We start from the raw sequence: 23,566 nt of genomic DNA on the forward strand, positions 1-23,566 counted from the left end.
TCCACCCACCCGGCTTGGTGAGAAAACACATCCTGTGGATAGCAGACGCTGCTATGAACAGCTCAGCCAAAATCTTGCAGTCGTGCGCGGCAAGGAGAGTTTAGAAGCGGAGCGCGAAGTTGCCATTTTCTCAGGCGTCACCTTTTCATACAGAGGTCTGTGCTCAGTTGGAGCTGCGGGAGCCTGCTCTTTGACGTCAAACAGCTGATAACATGCCGCTGACCAAAAGCCGATATGAATCAAAAGCGACCTTTGTAGAAGATGCGCTTTTTGCCACGGGATGCCGCCACGTATCGGCACCGCGCTTCATAGTCTGCTAACAATACACAGTGAGCCACGCTCGCGCTCGGAGATCGGAACGCGGGAAGCAATCACGTTTCATCACACGCACTCAAGGTCGTGACGCATGGTGACGTAACATTTTTCCCCCGTGCCATCGCTCACTGTGTATGTCCCAGCACGCTCGTCGGGACGAGCTAAAAACAAAAACGCTGAAAGCGTCCGAAAAATCTCGCTAACTCCGCTCGTTCTTGACGGATTGGAGAAATTTTTGAAGCAATCGATTTGTGAAGCAATAAACTCGGATACTGAAGTTGTTCGACGATTAAATGCAAAACTGGCTCAGGACCCCTTTAAAGCCTGGATTGTTTTTCGTGTGACAGGCACAAAGAGGGCAATGTTAGCTCAGAACACGCTTTGTAAACGGAATAACGCCATGTAAAAGAGTCGGGCGGGCTTAACGAAATTGTTATATTGACTTGTTGCTCTACGCTGAAAGCAGCCGAAATACTCGTTCACCGCTATAACATAGCTTGCTTCAGCATGTACAGTTCAGTTCAGTGTGAACGTAGTATAGCGCAGAAAATGAAAACGTCAATGATTCTGAAAGCGGGACATTCTTTGCACCATCAACACTGGCACTAGTGCTTCGTTAGAGTTCTCAATGTACTGGTAGGGTGCTTCCGGAGACGTACTTCAACAAGAAAGTGTTTTATGCCGGGGTCCACCAAGAGTTCATTGACATCATGACTGATGACAAAGAGAAACAACAAGAAGAAATCTGTTGATTTGGACTACGTGGGAGTCGAACCCACGACGTCTCGGTCCGTGACCATGGGGGTCGGGCGCTTTACCAACTACGCCACCGACGCTCATACATGAGTCTTTACAAAGGCGCCTTATATCTTTTCCATCTTCTCGCTTTCACAGTGACTTTGCTAGCGTGGAGCGGTGTCGCCGTCTTGGAGAAGTGAAGTGAAGTGAAGTACTGTATCATGACACTAACGAGCGCCGACAGGACGCACTTCGGTAGTCTTTGCGCTAGGGCGCCTCGAAGCAAGCGTTCTTTGATTCAATGCTGCCATCAAGACGCCCTACCCAGCGCCGCGGAAGCCGGCTCTCCGATTTCCACCTAATTTCATTCCAATACAGTTTGAGTGAGTGCTTTGTTGCAGTGAGAGACGCCAGCGGGCAGCGAGACGCCTTCGCGCGTTCCCGGATCAAGCTACCAGCTCTGTCTCTCACGTTCCTGAAGCGTTGTGTGGTAGTGTATATATCCATGAGAAGTAGTATAGGTTACCCATTTACTGGAGAGCGCACATCTTGCCGTTCCTCTCCTCAAATGACGACGCTTTCCATGAGCGCATATCGACTACCAATGATTGTGTGCTTTTCCATGCCATCTTTGAGCGGGAATCACCGTATGCTGTGTCCGTGTTTGTCTTAAATACTACAATCAAAGACAAAGGTTCAGTCTTTATCATTGACGTTAGTCGTCGGGATGGAGATGTGCCACCAGGCGTCAAGGTAGGTGCGTCCACATAACAGGATGCTATAGCCGCCAAACACCAGCAGACTGATAAATGGGAGCACAAGCTCCCATTTATCAATGTACAATGAAAATTGAACTATACTTTGGTAAAGGGACGATTCACTTTCGTATTATTCCAGCACCTATGACGGAGGGATCAACCAGCAATTTTTTAAAGAAACTCGCACGTCCGAAGGATAGATCAATATTTACAGGCCATCTGATGATGTCGGTAGAATGTTGCGAAAATTGCTACGCAAGCAAGCCCCGAAAGGCAGCTGCGAAAACCTGATCAATAGTATCAATAGAATTTTTTATGCCTTCTTGCGCCACTAAAGCTTGCGAAAACACGGCGGTAATTGTAATTCATAGAGGAACAGCTCTTCATTCAGAAAATAAGGGTCGAACATCTTAGTTATAAAGGTATAAAAACATTTATCACATACCCAACTGACGTTTGTCTGTGAGATTGCAGATTTCATTGTTCAATACATCGTTCATATAACCGCATCGAAAAAAGCATGAATGATAGCAATGACATATTATATGAATAAAATCGTGAGATGATCGATTTTCTCTACTATCTGTCATTGACAACAAACTAAGCTATACACCCGAACATAGATGTGATGGTTGACAGCGAAGCAAATTTTGTACACATTATATATCATAATATATAGAATGAGAATAGCTAACTCTAATAATAAGGGGTGTACGAATATACAATTGTTTCTAAAGTTGCCTTCACGCTGCTTTTGAATCCATGGCCGAGACAGAAATGTATCAGCAGCTTAGCGCATTTATACATTGAGATCAGGCACTTATCGTCAAGATATTGCCTATTATCAGCAAAATGACAGACTTTTGCAGCTGATGCAATATAGGTGTAACTCACTTTTATAGCATTAAAAAGACATTGTAAATCGCGTGTAGTCTAGTCTTGCAGCACTCGTGCACGAGAGCAAAAGGTAGGTTCGACTGCAAACCTACGTCAGGGGCACGTATAGCTGCTTTCTCGCGATTGAATTCACAGAAAAAAAATTGTTCTCTGCACCCTCGTGCTCATCATTCCACACAGGTCCGCATACGTGCGTGTTCTATACAGCAATACGGTGCAGTTCACATCTGCATATCCCTTCAACACCGTGGAGATTGCAGATCGTGCTTCGAATAAGAAATACGGAAGCTCCGGATAAGAAACGTCATCGAAATCGAAATCCCGTTCTTCACGCGTAGTTATCATACGATTGCAAGTCAGAGTGAACTCGAAGTCTGTCCTATATCTAGAAGGCTTTGCGCCTTGTGCGCTGAGGATTTTCGAGGACACCAATGTCAACTCTCGCTGTCGCATCCTTTGTAAAGATAAGTAAGAAGCGGCCCAAGTTCATTCGATAACAAAAAACGGACAGTTAAGAGAACAATGGCATGCTGTCAACGGGAGTTCGGGAGTGCTCATGAAGACGTGTTCAGAGCTTGCTGTAGAGAGTGACACATCTGCCGTTTCGCTTATATTTGTCAATATTTCGTACCGTCATATCTGCTTCATTTCTACTTGTTCTGCTTGTTTCAATCTCCTTGTTTCATTCATTTCTCACTGATTTTAAAACTCTCGATGCGCCTAGTTCTTGTCTATAAACTAGTTTATCTCACTGAAAATTTGTCAGTTTTATCTGTTGTTATTTTACAATAGGCGCGTCCTTTGATTTTTCGTAGCGAGTGTATATAAAGTTTGCTCTTCTTTACGTGCGCGCTTATAATTAAACAACGGAGCCCTTATGATTATGCTCTTTATAGACAGTAAAAAAATTGGGTTCTACGCTGGTATAGGAAAGCGGTTTCTGCGCCGACCATATTGATTTTATGCTCGCATACAAAGTCTGAAAGGCTAATTTTTACAACAAACAATAAAGACCAAGAAGTTTAGGTAAAGTAAGAATATAAACAGACATTTTGAGAGCAGCTCAGTCCTCCTTTGATGGGTTAGTGAGAGGTACTACCGTAATAGAGAAAGCAATATATATATCAATCGCTAGCTCTAATCTTTCGTCGGTGAGGGCCTCGTTGTTTGTTTCCTATCCTATGACGTGGCGAAGGCTTTTGAAATAAACGCTCGGTAACGCCACTGTGGGAGGAGTGATGTTTCAACAGGCTGATGCTCGAAACCGTCAGCAAGGGCGTCACCAAGCGTTTATTTAGTTAAATATAATTAAATAGAGTAACTCACTTCTGCTAGGCCTTTTTATCTATGATCGTTTTTTATTCAAGCTGGAATATGCCCATTCATGCAAAAACACATGCACTACCAAACCCACAACAGAATAACGAACGCTACTTCTTTTTAGGCTTTCTAAACGCTTATTCAACTAGATTTATTGGATGCTTTGTATTACTGAATGCACTCGTATTCTTTAAGGGGGGTCTTCATTTCTTATGAGACAACAAATTAGGACAGTTACGAACTTTCCTGAAGTTTGCGCTGCGTTATAAACCCAGGCCTTTTTTTGTAAACCTTTTGCTAATAAGCAAGTGCATTTAGTATTTTTTGCTCCCGCTGATGTTTTGCACAGCGAGTGCATGTAATTGCCGTTTATAAGTTACTTAAGCGAAGACTTGAATGAATATCGCTTTTTCTGTGTCCCTTTTGGACAAGCTTTCGTATTTTTCTCGTGTCCTCTTACTGCATTTTTTCATTCTTTCTGTAGTGGCAGTATGTTAGCACAATGCCCAGTTTAGGAAGAAGCACTGTCCATGTCACCTTCGTCTGTAGTACCTACACGATGCCTCCAAACAGAAAGGAACCACAAATGTCCTGTCGCTGTGTTCCTTACGACATCGGGTACAAGGTCCGGCTATCTTTCACAACGCCGCTGGCCAAAAAGGGGAGCGCGAGCGGCAAAGCCTCGCTGCCGCTCATCACACTCTGCTGACCCTCAGTCTTACGCAGTGCGCCTTGGCGACCTCTTCATGTCGTCGATGGTGGCCACGGAATGGACGGGCTCACGGGTGAATTCACCGGGGATGTGGGTGTGTGCGTGGGGGGGGGGGGGGGGGGTGGAGGGAGGGGGGGGGGGGAGATTGCACCACACTCACAGTTCGAGGGCTGCCGCGAATGCCTGTCTTGGTACCTTATACTCTTTCTCGCTTCTTCTGTTACAACCAACGAGTCTACCGCTTGTTTTTTTTTTTCGTGTGCGTATTTTCTTCATTAACAGTGTCCTGCTGCCTGTTCCTCTACTATTCTTTCAATATGTATTTCCTTTGCGAAATTTATTCTTGAACAATGTTCTGGCTTATTATGGTGTTTAAGATCCAATTTATTTACGTACAACCTCCAGCAAAAGTTCGCGAGAGGCAAAATTTCCTAGAAAGCTACATTGCTGCTTTGTCTAGGAACATAACCTCCAATTAAATGTTCCCCTCTAGTTGTTTTTGCGACATATACAGTGACAAGCTAGAATAGAAACGTGATGCGCTCACATAGCGGAACTTCCCATTTTCAGTGGAGCCCACGCCCTGTAAGCATTTGCTGCCGGGTGTAAATTATTATTATCCTCCCTTCATTATTAGAGAGGCCTCTGGAATTGTATGGTTACCAATTGCAGCGTCGAAAAAAAAAAAAAAACCGCTCGCCCAAACGTTGGCTTCTGCGACATCCCGTGTTCAAGAATTTTTCATTGATAACATTGTTGTTTTCATATGCACGAGTGCACGGGCACGATGGCCGGATTCGATCACAGAAAATTGACCAATATGACCCCGCACTTATATTTAGGTGTGCATTAAAATTCTCGAGGTGGTCAAAATGAATCCCGAGTCCCCGCTTACCCTCAGCATCATGATCAAAACGGGGTTTCTGCATGTAAAGAAGGTAATTGTTTTTCGCTCTCCCGTTACGAAATTCTGCGTCATGTAAATATTTAAGAAATATTACATTAATATCGATGTAAATTTCAAATCACATTCTTACGAAGATCATCGATGATTGTTCAGTAGTCATCAAATATTCTAAGTCACACAGAAAATGTTTTATTTCGTCACTGAAACAATTTCTATGATGTCTATAGTGTCTGTAACGTAAACTTGTATTTCTGTAGCGTGTAAAGACATGGTCACGGCGGTGAACTTTTACAGCGAAGTGATAGCTCTGACCGTGTAATTATAGCGCTATTTTTTTATATTCCTTTATTACTTTAGTTCGTAGATCTACTTGTGGAAAGTGAGCTTCTTCTTGCACGTACCCCGCACTTTGTAGTTGCAAAATGTGCCTTTTACGCAATTTTTTATAGAGTCGCCTTAAAAACATATCGCACGGGTGCCTATGATTATTTCTAGCTACGTGATATTTACCATACCAATGACGATAATAGTTACGCACGTGTTGAGGGCCCCCTTTACTGCCCATGCGTATAGGAGTTGGACGTGTACAATACCCTGAATTCCATGGCGAGGGCCGTACCCCGACCGAAACGTTGGAGGATATAGACATTTTCGCACGTTCGTCCGTTATTTTGACGGATATATATATATATATATATATATATATATATATATATATATATATATATATATATATATATATATATATATATATATATTTATATATATATACATATATATATATATATATATATATATATATATATATATATATATATATATATATATTCGGGAAGTCCACAGCATGAGTTATTTCCTGCCGCAGACAATGTCGAGGCCACGTTGGATGAAAGCTTTTTTCTTTCGCTTGCAGCGTGCCTTAAAGGGCCCCTCACTAGGCCATATAGCAAATTTTAGTTAGACGCTGGAAGTCGTTGTGTGCCGAATGAAGAGCAGTATGCCGCAAGAATTTTTCAGATCGGTTCATTACGAGCTGAGATAAACAATAATTTGTAGCGGCGCGAAACCATGATGCGAGGAGGCGAGTTTCAAACCCTTGCCACTCGCCCCGTGTAGCCTTAGCAAGCCAAATCCCTTCCCTGCCCTCTTCACTTGACACATACGCATGAACACGTCATGCGCATGCATGGTCACGTGCGCATGACGTGCCCGAGCCAGCCCAAGCATGCGAGCGGCGTTGCACGGCCGCTACCTTTTTTTTATGTAGCGACCGTGGGCGTTTTGTCGGCGTTCTCCGTGGTGTACTGCCTGTTTCTACGGGACGGGCATGAAAGTTGAGACATTTGTACGGGCACTAGAGTGGCGGCAGAGCCGTATATTCGAGTGGCGGTATCATGAGCCAGTGCCGCATTAACGTTTACTTGGACGCGGTAGAATAAACGAGCATAATGAGTGCTCGAACGCGCCAGAACATCACTTTCGTTTCCAGGGCTGGCGTCTGCTTGATGCGCTAACCGCGGGGACACGAACGCATGGGAGAGGGAGGCACATTAGCCCCGCATCTCGCTGCAATTCACGAAAAAAAAAAATGAAAAAGACACACACATTCCCTTTAGGTGTCTCATTATTTCTCTCAATCTTTTTTAATCTATTCAAGCAACAAATTACACAAACTACACATGTCGTGTCAAATAATTATCGCAGTGTCACGTGCTACTGTTGGCGACGTCAGAGCACAGTCGTATACGTAGAGGAGCGACGTCACAGCACTACCATCTACGTAGGGCCATTTTCTCATGTACGTCATCCCCTCATTCTCTAAAGCGCGCGCCCGCGAGAGGAAGGGCAAGCAGCGTTCACCTTGAAATTTGACCCATTTCCGCGGCGCGTAGCGTTGCAAATTTTGGCAGACGTGATTGTGAACGCCCAGTGTATGCATTGCGCTCGTTAGCTCAAAAGTGTCAAACCTGGCGAGGGGCCCTTTAAAAAGTGTCACTGTGCTGCATAAGTAAGAAATTGAGTGCTTATTTCGCGCAGTTATTTCTTAGATTTCCATCTTGAAAAATGGACAATAGAGAAAGAAAAAGCGGCAGAAATAGACAAAGGACTGCAAAACTATGTATGAAAAAAAAGAAATACTCGGAAGTCGTGGCGCGAAGTAGAGCTAACACATGAGGCTCGCGATCACGTAGCTGGATCCTGGCGGCATAGTTTTGCACGTAGGGGCGGCCAGTAGCTGCCACTCACAATATTAATGACCGTCGCGGAAAGCATACATTGCGAAGGGGCAAGACTATACCAGCAAGACAAAAAAAAAACAATGAACCTGACTCCTCGAAACATGTCTGGTTAATCTTTAACGCACTTGCTTTTTGTTGCTGCACTGCGGTCGTAGTGAACGTGCAGACGAGGGATACGACGAACGTCATAATTTGCTCTGGTGCTAAGTATCGTGGCTTGAGATTCAACGGTACAACATGACGGAAAAACGAAATGAAAAGAGAGCACACGGTTTCACCGTGCTTAATTTGGGGGTTGGGGGGGTGGGGGGTGGGGGAGTGGTTTATATGGCCAAACATTTGTTTATTTGCTTATTTATTGCCTTACATGACGTATATCAGAAAAGGTAACACGCCTTTTGTCGTCCTGGAGTCTATCGTATTTAATGTGACTTCATCTAAACGTCTTTTGAAGGCAATATATGCGCACCAAACCAGTTCATCTATATGAAGGTTGGTCGTTCAGACTACAGAGTAACAATTAATGTGCCGAATTTTTCGGAAAACCAAGCTTATTCAGGACTCTTATATCACCATCTGCTCAGGGTCAGGAATCCCGTCAAGCTGCTTTTTAGCAGCATTTAATTTCTGTCCTTGCATCTTTTTCTACTTTTTAATCTGATTTGTATTTTGTTTTGTGTTGACCATTACCATTGTATGAAAATGTTGAATCACTGTACTTCAACATTGTGCTTTAACATGATTGCTGAAAAAGATTGCTAAATAAACTGAAACTGAAATTGAAGTCACCCGTAATCAGCAACTGTTGACATCAATGCAGCAAATCACGAGACAAAGTTGAGAAGAATAGGATAACGGTAACATCAATAAAACCACTTTTTTCCTAAGTGTTCAGCGGTTATAGAAGCAGTGGTAGCCTTCTTACAGGCCACTGGACTGGATGCACGTTTTTACCTTTGCCCCAACGTAACAGAACTATATTCTCGTCATTCATCGCTCTTTCCTTTCCCTCTCCCCCCTCCACAGTGTAAAGTTGAAGGCCAGAGCAAAATCTAGCACAGGCCGACCTCTCTGCCTTTTTGTAAATAAGTTCTCTCTCTATTTATTTATTTATTTATTTATTTATTTATTTATTTATTTATTTATTTATTTATTTATTTGAAATGTTGTTAACAAGTACACTCTTAACTTGTGCACGTATCAACCATGAACACAGCTGATAGATAAAGGACTTTTCATCTGAATGCGTGCCTGGTTACTATTTGCAGCGAATTACCGTACCTGTGGACGCAATATCACCTCTCAGTTTGAAGCATGACGCCAGTGACGTCAACAAGGCCGAGTGTTCGAAGGAAAATCTGGATGCAGCGAAGCACGAAAGCACGCAACTGAACCTGAGATCAATCGGATCCTCAGCGCCTGTCGCAGGCAACTCATTTATTCGGTGCTTATCCGGTAAAACGACATAGACAGGCGAACGAGACGCATGGAGCAGGTGTAGTGGGTGATCACGAAATACGGCGAGAACACTGCATATAGCCATTTCAGGCGGCGCATAAGGTGCGAACAGAAGTAATGGGGGAGGTATGCTGCTCTTCGAGCTTCTGTAAGTGTGCTGAGTTTTCCTGCTGCGACTACGTGTGCTTGTTAGGAGAAGAACCCTGGTGCATTTGCCTAAAGGAACATCCCTCGCTGCTGATCATGAACACAAGCCGGTAGGGCAGCGACTGCTCCATCAACTACCTTGTAGGAATGGGTTACCCTTTCCAGGGGCAAGTGCGGACACTCCGTAGCATCGGATATTCGCAAGCTGAATGCGTAATATGCATTAAAAAAAAGAAAGCTTTTGTCAGTTTTCAAGGCTTCATGTTATTTTTAAGAAAATATAGGCAGGAGGTTGTGAAGACAACCGTTCATTCGAGCTTATTTTGGCGAGCACACCGCTTATGCACGTTGCTGAAAGTCTTGCAATATAGACTTCAATATTGTTTTAAGTTTTCTAAAGTGCTAATCATTTTGCTTCTTTTCGTTTCTGCATACGCTTCGTTGACAATGCCATATTATTTAAAGAGTAAGAATGGGAACACAGAGTATAACTTAGGTGGATTGGAGGGTTTTACAACAGGAGATCTACGCAGACCTGTGCAACCTGTATGTGCAATAGTACAAATTGCGCAGTTATACGAATACAAACTTCTGATGTTTATATGCAATTCTTTATCTAGTCAACCACATAGCTGCACTACGAACACTCTTGTTTGCTCAAAGTAGAGGAGAATATCGATTCGCGACGATGAAAGAAGTCGAAATGCAATTAAGCAATTGCTAAAGTGGTACATTAAATTTTTATTTATATAGAGCCGGCTTGGCACCATCACCGCTTTGTTCTTATTGCAGGGAAGAGGAAACAATAGAACACTTTCTGGTCTCTTGTCAAAAGTATTCTGCATTACGAAAGACATCTCTAGAAACGCCGTTACGCATCATGGGATTAGAGTTGAGAACCTCAAATTTACTATCTCTAGGTGCAGTTACCCTTGGGCACAGCAGCGGGAAAGTATGCGAGGCCATGCAAGGTTTCAAAGAACAGTCAAAGAGATTTACACAATAACCACAGTTCGAAAGTTTCATAGTTAACCAAAAGTATACTGCAGCAAGATTCTTTTCTATAATAATTTATATCTTATTCGATGAGAATTAATTCCATCCACCTTTTTTTCTTTTTTTGTTGATTAATTATTATTCTCACGAAACTAACTTGTAAAACATCTTTTTGTTGTACAAATTGAGAAATTATTCTCATTTCAAGTTTCTAAATATTTTTTCTAACCTACCCGAATCGTGGCCAATCCCCCTGAGTGGGCGTGAGCCAGTAGTATAGGATGTCTACATCTACATCTACAATTTCAGTATGCTGGACCGAAAGGCAATGTTTCATTCCATTGTGTTTTCGTCACCGACTCGCCTTTTTTGGCCATGGCAGGTTTCTTTACCCTCCACAAAGCGCTTGAGAACGTGCTTAAAATGTTCAAGCATTGAAATCAACTTTCGATCGTTGCCGTTGTGAAACTTTACTGAAAGTTTCATTGCTTTCCTCGATTTCTGAGTTGGCTGATACTTAATGCTCTTGCTTGCTTTTTTCTTGGTTGTGCTCGTCTGTCACACCCTCCCCCAAGAAAAAAACAAATGTCTCGCTGCTTTTTGGCGGATGTCTCGGACCCGTTCTGTTGTGGCTACGAGCACAAGGTTCAGAAACACTGGAATATTTCAAGATGTCCAGAAAACGTCGTAGCTATTTAGCTATTTGTGTTTTATTGTTTATTCGTGCAAACAAAGAACTAAAATTTCTACCCTCTGCTGCTGAGAAACGGAAACAAAAAGAAACGAAACAAAACCTCTAGCGTGAGAAACCAACGATTTCGGTGACTTCTACAATACGTCCTTATATTTTATCTATGACAGCAACAGGAAGTACCCGCATACATCTCAAAGCAATTTCTTTAACGCTGGAATGAAGATAAACTGGGAAGCACGACCCAGCTGAAAGGAATACGCTCTTTGTCATAAAGGAATCTCGTAGCAGGGTTGTCCTCACGACCAGGATTTTGGGACATCTGCACACAGCGCTACCTCTCGCCGGTGGCAGCTGCAGCCAGGCGTAATTGAAGGAGAAATAGGCAAAAAAGCACATCATATCTGACGGAAAACGGTAGTCGGCAAAAATGACTCTAGATTCTATAAAGCAGAGATCAACTGGAATATTCTGGTAAAATTCAAGTGTAGCACCACGAATTTCATGGCTTCCCTAAATGTTTAATACTTTACAATGCGGCTCCATGTTTTCTAAAGGGCGGTGTTCAACTATACTGCGAAGACACACGCTTTTAGTGCGATACTGCAATTTTACCAAAACATTCCAGAGAGTCGTTTTTGTATAGAACCTGGAGTTCCGTTTGCTAACTAGCTTTTTTCTACAGATATGATTTTTTTTTGCGCGTTTCCCATTCACATACGGCAGGACGCCGTTGCTGCCGCCAAGAGATGGCGTCACGTACAGATGTTCCCAAATCCTGAGAATGATGTTTATTTGTATGCAAGCGGAACCATAAGTGCTTACGCTTCCATTTATACTGCGTTGGGGTCATATTTATGTTTTTCTATCAATGAGCCCTTTTTTCCTTGAGCATTATAATTCATATGCAGGATGTGAGTGAACGAATTTACCTGCAAAACTTATGGCAATGCCTGTACACGGCTAAAAATGGATGATAGAGCGGCACAATACAAATTTTTGTGGATTAGGATCATTTAAGTAAATGCTTACGTTGGTATTTCGTAACGTTTGATAATCATGGCGAGTAATCCAATATGCACACATATTCGCGTTATTCGTATTTTGACAATTCGTAGTGCAGAGCTGTTTCCAGTGTGCCTACATGCACTTCTGTGAACAGATTATGATGATGAATATGATCATCGCAACGTTGCGCGCGATCTCAATGCTCACACCAGCGGTTAATCATTCTAAATCACTGTAAAACGAATGTTCTTGTAGTAAATTTTGGTGAACTACCTGGCAGGCTTGAAACATTCGTGATATAAACAAAGCAAGAAAATTTCAATCATTATCCGTAAAACCATAGGGCATAAGCAATGCACTAAATGCAGCTAAAAATTCCTTGCAAAGGTGTCGTCCTATTTCGACACTGGGACAGTGCCACGGAAAAATTTCTGGCAGTACCACGGAAGTACGAATAATTGGCTAGCCAGTGGAAATGCATATGTACATGCGAACGCATTCGTGCATGTGCGTGCGTACGGCTATCGAGATTCAAAGGGCTTGTTTAATCAGTTTAAGTCATTCTAGATGTAGGAATCTTCCTTATAGCCATTCTGTGGCAAATAAATGTAGTTTATTTTCTGAATCTCTTGAGAGTGCGTAAAAGCAAAGGCTGCGCAGAGGCTGCTCTTTTCGTACATCGAATGCTAGAGTTTCTAGCTAAGCTTTTTTTTTTCTTACTTATTCACTAGCGCCGTCAACTCGTTGTTTATTTACATGTATGTCTGAGGACGTGAAAAGAAAGCGATATCACTTAAGTGAAAGGGAAAGAGGTTAAAAGTATAGAAAGCTGGGCGAGTATGTATGAATACATTTTGGGAAATTTCGAGCGCGCACACAACAGACAAGGGCGTGACGAAAGACGACATACAAGCGCGAACTCACGGGTAGATAGATATCCAGTTTGATACCCTGCACTGAGGAAGTGGTAAGGGCAGACAGAAAAGGAAGAAAGAACAAGATCAAAGAACGGCGAAAAACAAATCACAAAGAAAAAAATACCAGCACACTGAAATACGGAGTATCACAGTTGTTTAACGAGGCCGGCTGATCGCAGGAACTTCAACAGCGCCTTCGCCGCTTTCTGGTTAGAAGCTCGAACGTTCCGGCATTCCAGGATTGATTGCTCGGAAAGCGGCTGTCATAGCGGCAGGCTAACACTTCTGGGAAGGACTGTCTCTTGAAGCTGTAGCGAGGCCAATGACAAAGCCCGTGTGCAATGGTTTCCTGACTCCCGCAGTGGTCACAGGCAGCACGGTCTACCATTCCGAAGCGGTAAGCAAAGCTTTTGTGAATGTCATTCCAAGCCAGAGGCGGTAGAGAACGGTTGTTTCGAATCAGGATAGCCCAGATAGAACTTGAAGCTGAAGCAACGGGTTCCGGCGTGGAAGGCGGGTATGTAGAAAACCGGGCGTATTCCATGGCAAATGTCCGAAATCCCGAGAAAGCAAAATAATTTTTGCTGCTGGTTCTTGATAGTGAAATGGCTTCCTGCACGCCATCTCCATATAAGTATTCTTAACAGCATTATTGGCATGTTTGTTGCCTTTTGTGCCACAGTGGCATGGCATCATATGAATTGTTATGTCATGACCTTTGTCATTTAAATGATGATACGCTTGTCTTGTTTCCAGCACTAGTTGGTCTTGTGACAGACGATGTAGAGCTGATGACAGACAATGCGAGGCTGACTTAGAATCTTATGAATGCTCCATTTTAGTTGTTGTTATGGTTGAATTTGAGCTTACGACTGAATTTGAACACTGGTTGAAGTTACCATAAGTACCCGGATGACACTGTGGATTCTATGTAATCAGCAACGGTCGACAAGCGTTACTCGAAGTATCGTTACCCTACGCAACACGACCGATCACGAAGGGTGTGCGTTGTCAAAGTACAAGTTGACGTGCCATGCGGGGAGCAATCGTAATCTAGCAAAGATAGGTGAATACCTGCATATCTGTGCTCTGAATACTCAGCCGACGCCGATGGCTAAAAGAAGCAAGCTTTCTGCAGTGTGCAACGGGTGAAATCACGTCACCCGTTTGGTAGCCAGGCACACCAGCAATAATGAGGCCCAAGAGTGCAATATGGCCGTACTAGCGAGGTTTCAGGCTCACCGCACTCTCTGCAATGGAGAAAAACCAGGGTGCACAAAAAAGAACAAAAGAAAACAAAAATAAACATTCCAAAACACAATGTTTATGCCCTTTTCGCACCAACCGATGTCTGTCAGTAGACGCTGCTTTATGTTGCTGACAGGGTATTGGTACGCATTCAGCACCTCGCGCCATCGCGCTGCTTGAAGAATGTTAAAGTGAATGCTGCGTGATGATCGACTTACCTTAGACAAATGGGCGGCTGTTGCCGCAACCCATCATAAATCGCCGTATCCCCGTATAAGGAAATATTACCATCATCATGAGTAGCAAATGCAGCAAAGAGAAATACATATCGAATTATCCGGGTGGGCAATTGTCGGAGCACTATCTCAGCAATCAGCGCAAACTCACATTTTTCCGTGGTGCCACGAGAAATTCCGACCAACTAGAGGCTGACAGCCTCGCTGTGACAATTTTGCCCATTGAACAAACTAGTCCAGAGAGCCAAGAAAAACAACGCCAACAGAAAGCGACGTTGACGTGCTGAAAATGTCCTGTGAGACAAATGACTGCTGCATACTGCAATTTATCACGTCTCTTTAGAACACCACAATACAGGGACACTTCCACATAACACTGATGTGCACAAGAGTCTTTGTGTGCTCCATTCTTAGGCGCTGCTTTCGACTCCCCTTACTTCCGCAAACATTTCCTTTATCGCCTTTCTTTCTTGGCCAACGTCCTCTCCATTCCACAGTGGGTGCTTAGAAGTTTCTATAGCCATTTCCACGTGGCTGACATTGCTATCGTTTTCACTTCTGCGCAGCACGACAATTCATTCGACAAGTGAGCGTACCTCTTCTTCTGCCATTTTCTTTCTCCGGTCCCGTCCACCAGCAAGCTGATGAACAAGAGATAAGAGAGCCATCACATTCTTTACACCCGTGCGCGATCTCCTACTACATTAAAAGGGTATGGGTCTGAGCTTGTTGGTAAGGTTTCATGAGTTCGAAGCAGCGCGAAAAATACGATGAAACAGAAAGAACCAGACAGGACTAGGCGCTGGTACTACTAACAATGCTTTTTATTTGTGCGAACACGTATAAATACGCTTTTCACATGAGAATGGGGGGAGGGGGAATTGAGTGTCTGGTTCTTTCCGTGTCCTCGTATCTCTCGCGCTGTTTCGAACTCATGAGTTTCTACTACAGTTTGAGCTACAAAGGGAGGAAAAGACGCGTTAGAAGCAAGACGCAGTGAGGGCTGCAAGTAAGGACGCGTAGCAAATGACGTGGAAGTAAAAAAGAAAAAGTAAGCTTTTCAGCGTCGGTACCAGTCGCCTCACTAGGCCTTGGTTTTCTTCGAAGAATGGCACTCGTGAAAGCAGAGTCAGGGCTTTCCTCCAAAAGACGTTGCTGGTGGATATGCAGCTTCCCGGCATCACACAGGCAACACAAAAACGAATATTGAAGAGCTAATTAGTCTCGACTTTTTAAGGGGGGAGATTTATGGAAATATTACGATGGCAAGCCACTCTTGCTGTTCAGGCGACATAAAGTTTTACGACTCCTTGTAAGCTTAGGTTAGGCCTGAAATCAGAGTAATGAACTGCGATTTGCTTTAATATGGCTGCCACAATGCCGTATTGAGGCAGCGTATAGAGCATTTCTTTCAACAAGTACATAAAATGCATGCGCACGTAAATGCTCCGACAAGCAGGCAAAAGAGGGTGCATGACACTCGACATTCGTTATCCTTAATTACCTCGCAGTGAACAAAAACATTCATTGGAAGAAAGCTTAATTAAACATGGTGAATATGCATTCAAAATCTAAAAGTAAAGTCTTTTGGTTCTAAGCCATATTCCTGAAGAGAAGTCTTGCTAAAACTTAGACAATGCAATGTAATTAACAACCTCATTATCATCCCTGCATACAGTAGTAGAAAGTAGAATCCGAAACCAAAAGAAAAAAGTTCGGCAGATCCCACGCCTTGTGGGAATCGGCTTCATACGAAGCAGTCAGCAAGTAGTTATCTATGCTGTATTTTTTTGCTTTGAGCCAACCGTTACGAGGTGGATCGACGTGTTTTTGTAGGTGTAGTACTTGTGCGCACATCGTGGGCATACCGGGAACGTCGACTACACTGTCGTGACTTAGGGTGACCGATGGTCTGACGCAACGTCAGCACTCATGTTAGAGCACAGAAGTCAGTATTACCGAAACAAAGTTCACTTTATGGTGCGATGATGTGAACATCATACGTAACTTTCGTTAGCGCATTCCTCCGGGCTCCAGCAACGCTTGAATATAGTTTGCTGAATCAAAGGAATACAAATGTAAGGTCTATACAACTGCAAAAGCGCAGCCAACACTAGAACCACAATTGACGTTAACCCGACATGATGTCTGTACCATAGAAGTACATATGTAATACATGTAAGAGCGCGCAAAGCTGTAAATGATGACGGTAGAGTCAGAGTGTAAAGTCGTCGTCCTTTCCAGTTTTGCGCGCTGTTACATATGTTACGATGAATCAACTAGCCCAGCAAGCAACCATTCCTCACATATGTAATGTTTATAAAGAAGTCACAGTTTCGACTAAAGGACGAAGCAATAAATGCGATAGCAAGAAACTTGAATGTCACAGGAATAACGGCAACAGCTAGAAACTTGCTGCGCGCTGCTCAAGCACAAATGACGCAGGAAAAGGAAACACACAAGGCGAGTGCGAACTAAAAACTGTCACAGTGCGACGCTTGCAGCGTGCTGCTCAAACACAAAGAATGAGGCACGAAAATAACGCACAGGTATACATAGGACTTGTCCGAACTGTCACAGCTGTTATTTCAACTAACCCCTACTTTGGCTCTTCTAGCTAGCAGATCACATCTTTCGCAAACGCGGCCGCTGCTGCGAGCAAAGTGACCCTTCGTGTGGTCTATAGCTTCAAAGCAAACTGTGCGGTGAAAGCACAAGACGTAGAAAACTTCCCCTCAAGAGATAATCGCACGAACACGGTCGACCACGCCCTGTGTGTCAAAGTACAAGTCGAAGACGCACATCCCAACCCCGGCGAAACAAGAGGCAGTTTTAGAATTGGGGACCCAAGAAATTTGCGAGCCGCCAGAGCGCATGCGCAGAACGCAAGACACTGTCGGACTCTTGCGCTCGCGTTGTCCCAAGACCCTGCAGCGCCTTCCTTTGGGCGGCAAGCAAAACCGCAGAGCGCACGACCTCAAGAGCAGAAAATAAGGGCGCTTGACACTGGCGCGTGAAGCCACGGCTCGCGTTCCCTGCGGGCGTCGATTCTGGTCACTAATATAAAACTTGGTTTGGCTCTAGTTGGTACATATTCCTGAGCCTAAAATTACACGGCAAACGCACTGCTTTGTGCTTCTTACTTCTTTACTTATTTGTCCCTTCACCCGTCTGAATATAATTTCATGTCTTCGCGTATCTAATGCACTATCATCCTTGTTAAACGTTTTGGTTTAGAGCTATTGTTGCGTGCGCATGTGCGGTAAGTTTGCCTGGGGTTTCTATATGCATTGGCGTATAAAAGAATAAAGCAGCTGTTAGTCAGAGCTTGAGTCGTACATTTCTTTTCTATGCAGGTATCTTATGCGCTTGCGTTGTAATTTTTATTTGTGGCTTTTATTTATATATACATACATGTACATGTCCGGGACATGACGGCGACGGCAAAAAACCGCCGAGAGTATTCATATAATTGCTATCGCAATAATTAGATAGCTAACACTGCGACCACAATTGACGTTGCATCGGCAATACGCCTGCATAGCGTCTTTTTCCAAAGCTGTTTTCAAAACCGGCAATACGCCTGCATAGGGTCTTTTTCCAAAGCTGTTCCGAGACCTGGTGTGGCTCTGTGGTAGAATACCTTACTTCCGTGCCGAATGCTTGGCTTCGATTCCTGCTGGGATTCTGATTTCTATTCTTTGCATTCGTCGGGTGAAAGCTGCCAATGTCGGTTTTCCTTAACGCTCTCGCATTTAATTTACCGATGTCTGTTCATCCCGTTATGCAGCGAGCACTGCTCATCAAGGAATATGGACTTATTGGTCTAAAGTGTACGAACCTCGATGATTGCCTGTTCCCGGGGGGCTGTGCTGCTCGGCGTGACCAGGCCCATCGAGCCCTACTTACTTTCTTAAAAAATACCGATTTGGCCTCGCGACTATAGACATTTTCCTTGTGACCACTTATTCGTGTTTACGTCTGTGTTATCTGTTTTTTTTTCTTACCTATTTTCTTTCATCTTCCTTTCCCCAATGTTTCCCCTTTCCCGAATGAGCAGGCAGGAGTTGTCAGCCTGTTCCCTCCCTATTTCCTCTGTGTCTTCGTGTTTTCTATGTGTTCAAACCAAATAAATAATTAATCATCCCGTTCCTTAATCGATATAAAATTGTCAATTACCTGTGGCACATACTGTTTACCATGGCCCGTGCTGTGCAGGCATGCGCCACAAGTGTCTGGAGGAAAGGGTTTGACAACGTACGCGACATGATCTTCACGTTATTCATTTCTTGACCAGACAGTCATATTTGTCAAACCCTCTTACCCTCCCATACCAATTTTGGTCTAGACCAAGTCAAGGAGGCGATCACGAGTGCAGTATGACGTTGGCGGCTAGATAGATAGATAGATAGATAGATAGATAGATAGATAGATAGATAGATAGATAGATAGATAGATAGATAGATAGATAGATAGATAGATAGATAGATAGATAGATAGATAGATAGATAGATAGATAGATAGATAGATAGATAGATAGATAGATAGATAGATAGATAGATAGATAGATAGATAGATAGATAGATAGATAGATAGACTCAAAGTGGTAAAATTACGACGCTTCTGTGCGTTGACTAGGAGCACCTTTTCCGTAAAATACATGAGAAACAACTATTTTAAAGCCACAGAATGCGGAGAGGGCACTGAAGCACGCGCACGCATCTACACTCATCCGTTTTTGCTACTGACCCAGTATGGCGTCTTCAAAGCACACACGCACACGTTTGCGGTGGTAGTTTAGTGGTATTTGCTTAGACCCGTCGTGCTCGACCTAAATCCGTTGAAATTGCACTGCGGCCTAACTTTATCCTGGATTGCTGGTTGCTCCGTTCCTCCGCGTCGTATCTCATTACACCAAGCTACGCAGACAAGGAGCTTTGCGATGTCCTGTGGCCGTTTTTTGTATCTTATCAGACGCCACAATTCAACGCCAAGAAGAAAGCTCTTCGGGACAGAGTCACTACACCTTCCTATTTGCCGTCTTTTTTTGGGGTAACAAAAACGCTATAAACCTTTGCCTGCCCAAATGACACAATGTATATTTGCTGCACCGAACTTTCTTCTTTTGCGTACCGTGTTGTTGAGTTGCCTGGACAATTACGGCGAAGCTTTGCACCTAGCTATTGTAAATTGACTTGTATTTTCTTTTTCCTTCCTCTCATATCTAAAGGAAAAACTTTTTTTCTGCAGCTTGTGTTTAGACGATAGTGCGAAATACAAGTGAAACAATCAGAACATCCTCTCTTTCCGCATTGCGCGAGGTTATACGGCGTAATCAGGGGAAAAACTAGACGCCTAAAACTCCTAAACAAGGACGAAGAAGCACAGGGAAAGAGCGTCACTCGCAACTGATTTATTCTCAGAAGAAACGCAGAAAATATATATGCCGCACCATACATGCGCACACCGCATGTGTGGTGTGCGCATGGGTGGTATATCCAGCACAATTTAGTGCATTTAAACATAAAAATCCTACAGAAAGAAGTAATGTAAGAATAAATACTTTATCGTGACGCAAGCTATCGCAAGCAATATGAATAATTTTGTTCTCTTCGTTTGAGGCAACAATAATATCAAGGATATCTTTGGAAAAGCGTTTTTCCTCATAACATTTTAGTACATGCGCTGAAAGTGCTTACACAGTTTGAAAGCGCTTGATGCTCGATATCCTTATCACTAATGTAGAGCTCTTTTTCTGAAACTTCGCTCTGCGAGAAACCATTATACCAACTCGTCATGGCATCGATGCCAAACAAGAAGAATGAGCAAAAATATCAATTTACGCTTGCTATGCCTAAGTGACTGCAATACGACAGCATTCTGAGGATCCGATCGCCAACGCCCATGATTGCAGTAGACGGCAGGGCCAAAACAACCATTCGCAATTTTGTTATTTGCGTCGCTCGGTAACGCAAACATTGAGAACACTATTTGAGCAGCTGTTTCCACATGGATTCCAGTGTGTGCAGACGTGAATACATTGTGAATGAAGCCGCTGAACATTACATTTCGTCCTCTTCACGCGCAATTCACTGAAGCCTAGAAGCGGCGGGAATACATCCTCAGGCAATGAACTTGCAGTATATTCGTAGCAACCAACGTAACTACACATCCGGCGCCTGCAGCTTTTTATTCCTTGAAAAGGCCTGTGAGTTGGCTAAAGTCACGAACGTTTGAACGGCCTTTCAATGACTGCACTTGGAGATGAGGAAACAACAGTATATTCACCTATGGAAGGAAATCTATTCTTAATACAACCATGGCAGGGTAAGTGGGCGCGCATGAAGGCGGCTTTCAGCGAGAAACAAAAATAAGTATTTCGTAAGTGTAGGTGCGACAACTAAATGTGTGAGTCACACAGGCCCTGCACGGTTACGTATCGCAATATATTATAGCTTTAGCATCCTCGTACAACACCTTATTTCCCAATAGGCTTTCCAGGTCACAGTTTTGTAAGATCACGTAGATTGCGCCTGTTGCAATGCCAAGATGAGGATAGCTGTGTTATGTGTTTCACTGCCGATTCGTAGCTGCTAGGCAGTGCTCAGTCATCATTCTTAATTTTTGATCAGATACCTTCTGTGCCGTAGTGCTAGCAATAAAAAGATACCGGGTTTAACTTGCAATAGTGGCGCAAGGCTAAAGGCACAGCGGAGCTGATCGGTTCCAAGCTGGTCCTGGCCATACGAAGTGATGCCAAGTGATGCTAAGTTGTACGAAGTAATGCCAAGTGATGCCAAGCTGCAGTCGGGTCCAGCACAGTCGCCTCTCGCCGTTTCGGCCGTACTACGTCGTGGACCACTTTAACGAGTCGAGTCCAGCACTCTCGCTTCGCAGCACGCCACGTCCAGCTCATCGGCAGTGCGAGCCTTCTCGGTCTACCCATGTCTGCGTGTGGCACCTCGCGCCACCTCCACGTTCCGGTATTATACAGAATGAAGGAGCGCATGCGCAGTTGGCCGTGACGTCACGTCTGGCGTGACCGAACGGTTGTGCGCACTGTCCAGGCAGACGGGCTGGTGGCGGAGCAGTGTATGGGAGCGAAGCAGGTGCACTGCCGTGCGACCAGTTGCTAGGCAACGCGCGGTTACATCATCGCGGCACGGAGTCCTTTTTAGGGGCGAAGTTCCTTATGCCGTGGGTCTGTCCATCCTCCGTTTGTTTGTAGCGTTGTAGTAGCCACCTCTAGCTCGTGAGAAGCGCGCGTTCTGGTATGCAGTAGAAGAAGAAGACGACGTTGACGAGTGAGACTCTCGTGCGTGTTCGCCTGTGTAGCATTCTTTCTTCTTTACTGCGCGCATTCTGGTATGCAGTGGAAGAAGAAGACGACGTTGATGAGTGACACTCTCGTTGCGTGTTCGCCTGTGTGGCGTTCTTTCTTCTTTACTCCGTCTCGTGTTTTCAACGACACACGAAGACAACATTTCAGAAGTAACGCGCCATGAGACTCCCTCTTGGCACGCTTTCTCTTTAGCTCGGAGTCTCCAGATGGAAGACAAGGCTGCGGAACGGAGGGCACGGAAGGCGGCGGCAGCGCGCGCTCGCAGACAGAATCCTGAGGTGGGAGCCCGCGAGGCCGAAGCTGCTCGACAAGCTGCACGGCTGCGGCGAGAAGACCCCGCCGTTCGAGCCCGCGAGGCCGAAGCTGCTCGACAAGCTGCAGGACTGCGGCGAGAAGACCCCGTCGTTCGAGCCGGCGAGGCCGAAGCGGCTCGACAAGCTGCACGGCTGCGGCGCGAACACCCCGCCGTTCGAGACCGCGAGGCCGAAGCTGCACGGCTGCGGCGCAAATCGGATCTTCAAAATGTGAAGGACCGTGAAGCGGCGAGAAAGCACGCGTACCGGCAGGCAGAGCCCGAGGCTGTGCGAGCACGTGAAGTGGCTGCAAAACGCATCAGGCGGGCTCTGCCCGAAGGCGCCGACGCGCGCTTCCAGCGGGACTTCCTTGATAACAGTTTCGGCCATAGTTGCGGTGTGTGCGACAGATTGTGGTTCTCAAACAATCTAGTCACAATATCTTCCATCAAGAAAGACCGTGCTCGCGCCAATGCCATCGCCATGCTGCAGCGCGAGTTCGCTTCGCCCCACTCATCGTCATTCACCACGTGGATATGCTGTGATTTTTTTTGTTCGTGTTGGACAGATTACTGCCGGCTTAAACAGCTCTGCTGTTAAAATTTTTCAGCACCATCGGAGAGTAAACCTAAGGTTATGACAGTACTTGCAATCACTTCATAGCACCGCAATACATCTTGCAATTGATTTTTGATACCTGAAAACATGGATTTGTTAACCTTTCGGAACTACTAGATCGCAAAGTAAGGACGAAGGTGATTTTCACAAGCGCAGTAGTTGAAATTTAACTGCCCAGTATGTCGCCAAACATCTTGGTTACTTTCGCGTAACCTTGAGAGACAGTGTGATGTCATCCTTTTGTGATAACAAAGCTGAAACTGAAACTCGCAACAAAAGTGGAAGTCTCAAAAAAGGCAAAATCGCTTTTTCTTAATATTTTCAGTCTCGGCTCTTCATTCTTCATTCGTTTCGAACGAAGGCGAGTCACGTTCTGTCGCAGAATTGCCGCACCCCTAGGAGTGTCACGTAGACCCAATGTCTGGACGATCAGTGGTGCGTAAGAAAAAAACAACTCAGGCTTTAAGGTTCGGTGAGCGCCGGCGTTGCTGTGAGTGACAGTGAAATATTTAGTAGTTGCATTGCACCTTTGTTTTTCTGATTTCCTTGTCTGTTTATTTTTCGCTTGTTTTTTCAAGCGCACTGCAAGAAGGAACATTAATAATAGTGCGTACATTCATCTTATCGACGCCCCGAGGTAACAAAGAATGGTCTTCTCGATACTTGCCTCATTCGCAACTCATTTTAGTGAGCTGCAATTGAGCGTTCTCTTACTCATCTTTAAC

This window comes from Rhipicephalus sanguineus, chromosome 5, assembly GCF_013339695.2.
Source record: "Rhipicephalus sanguineus isolate Rsan-2018 chromosome 5, BIME_Rsan_1.4, whole genome shotgun sequence".
In the NCBI taxonomy this organism is placed as follows: Eukaryota; Metazoa; Arthropoda; class Arachnida; order Ixodida; family Ixodidae; genus Rhipicephalus; species Rhipicephalus sanguineus.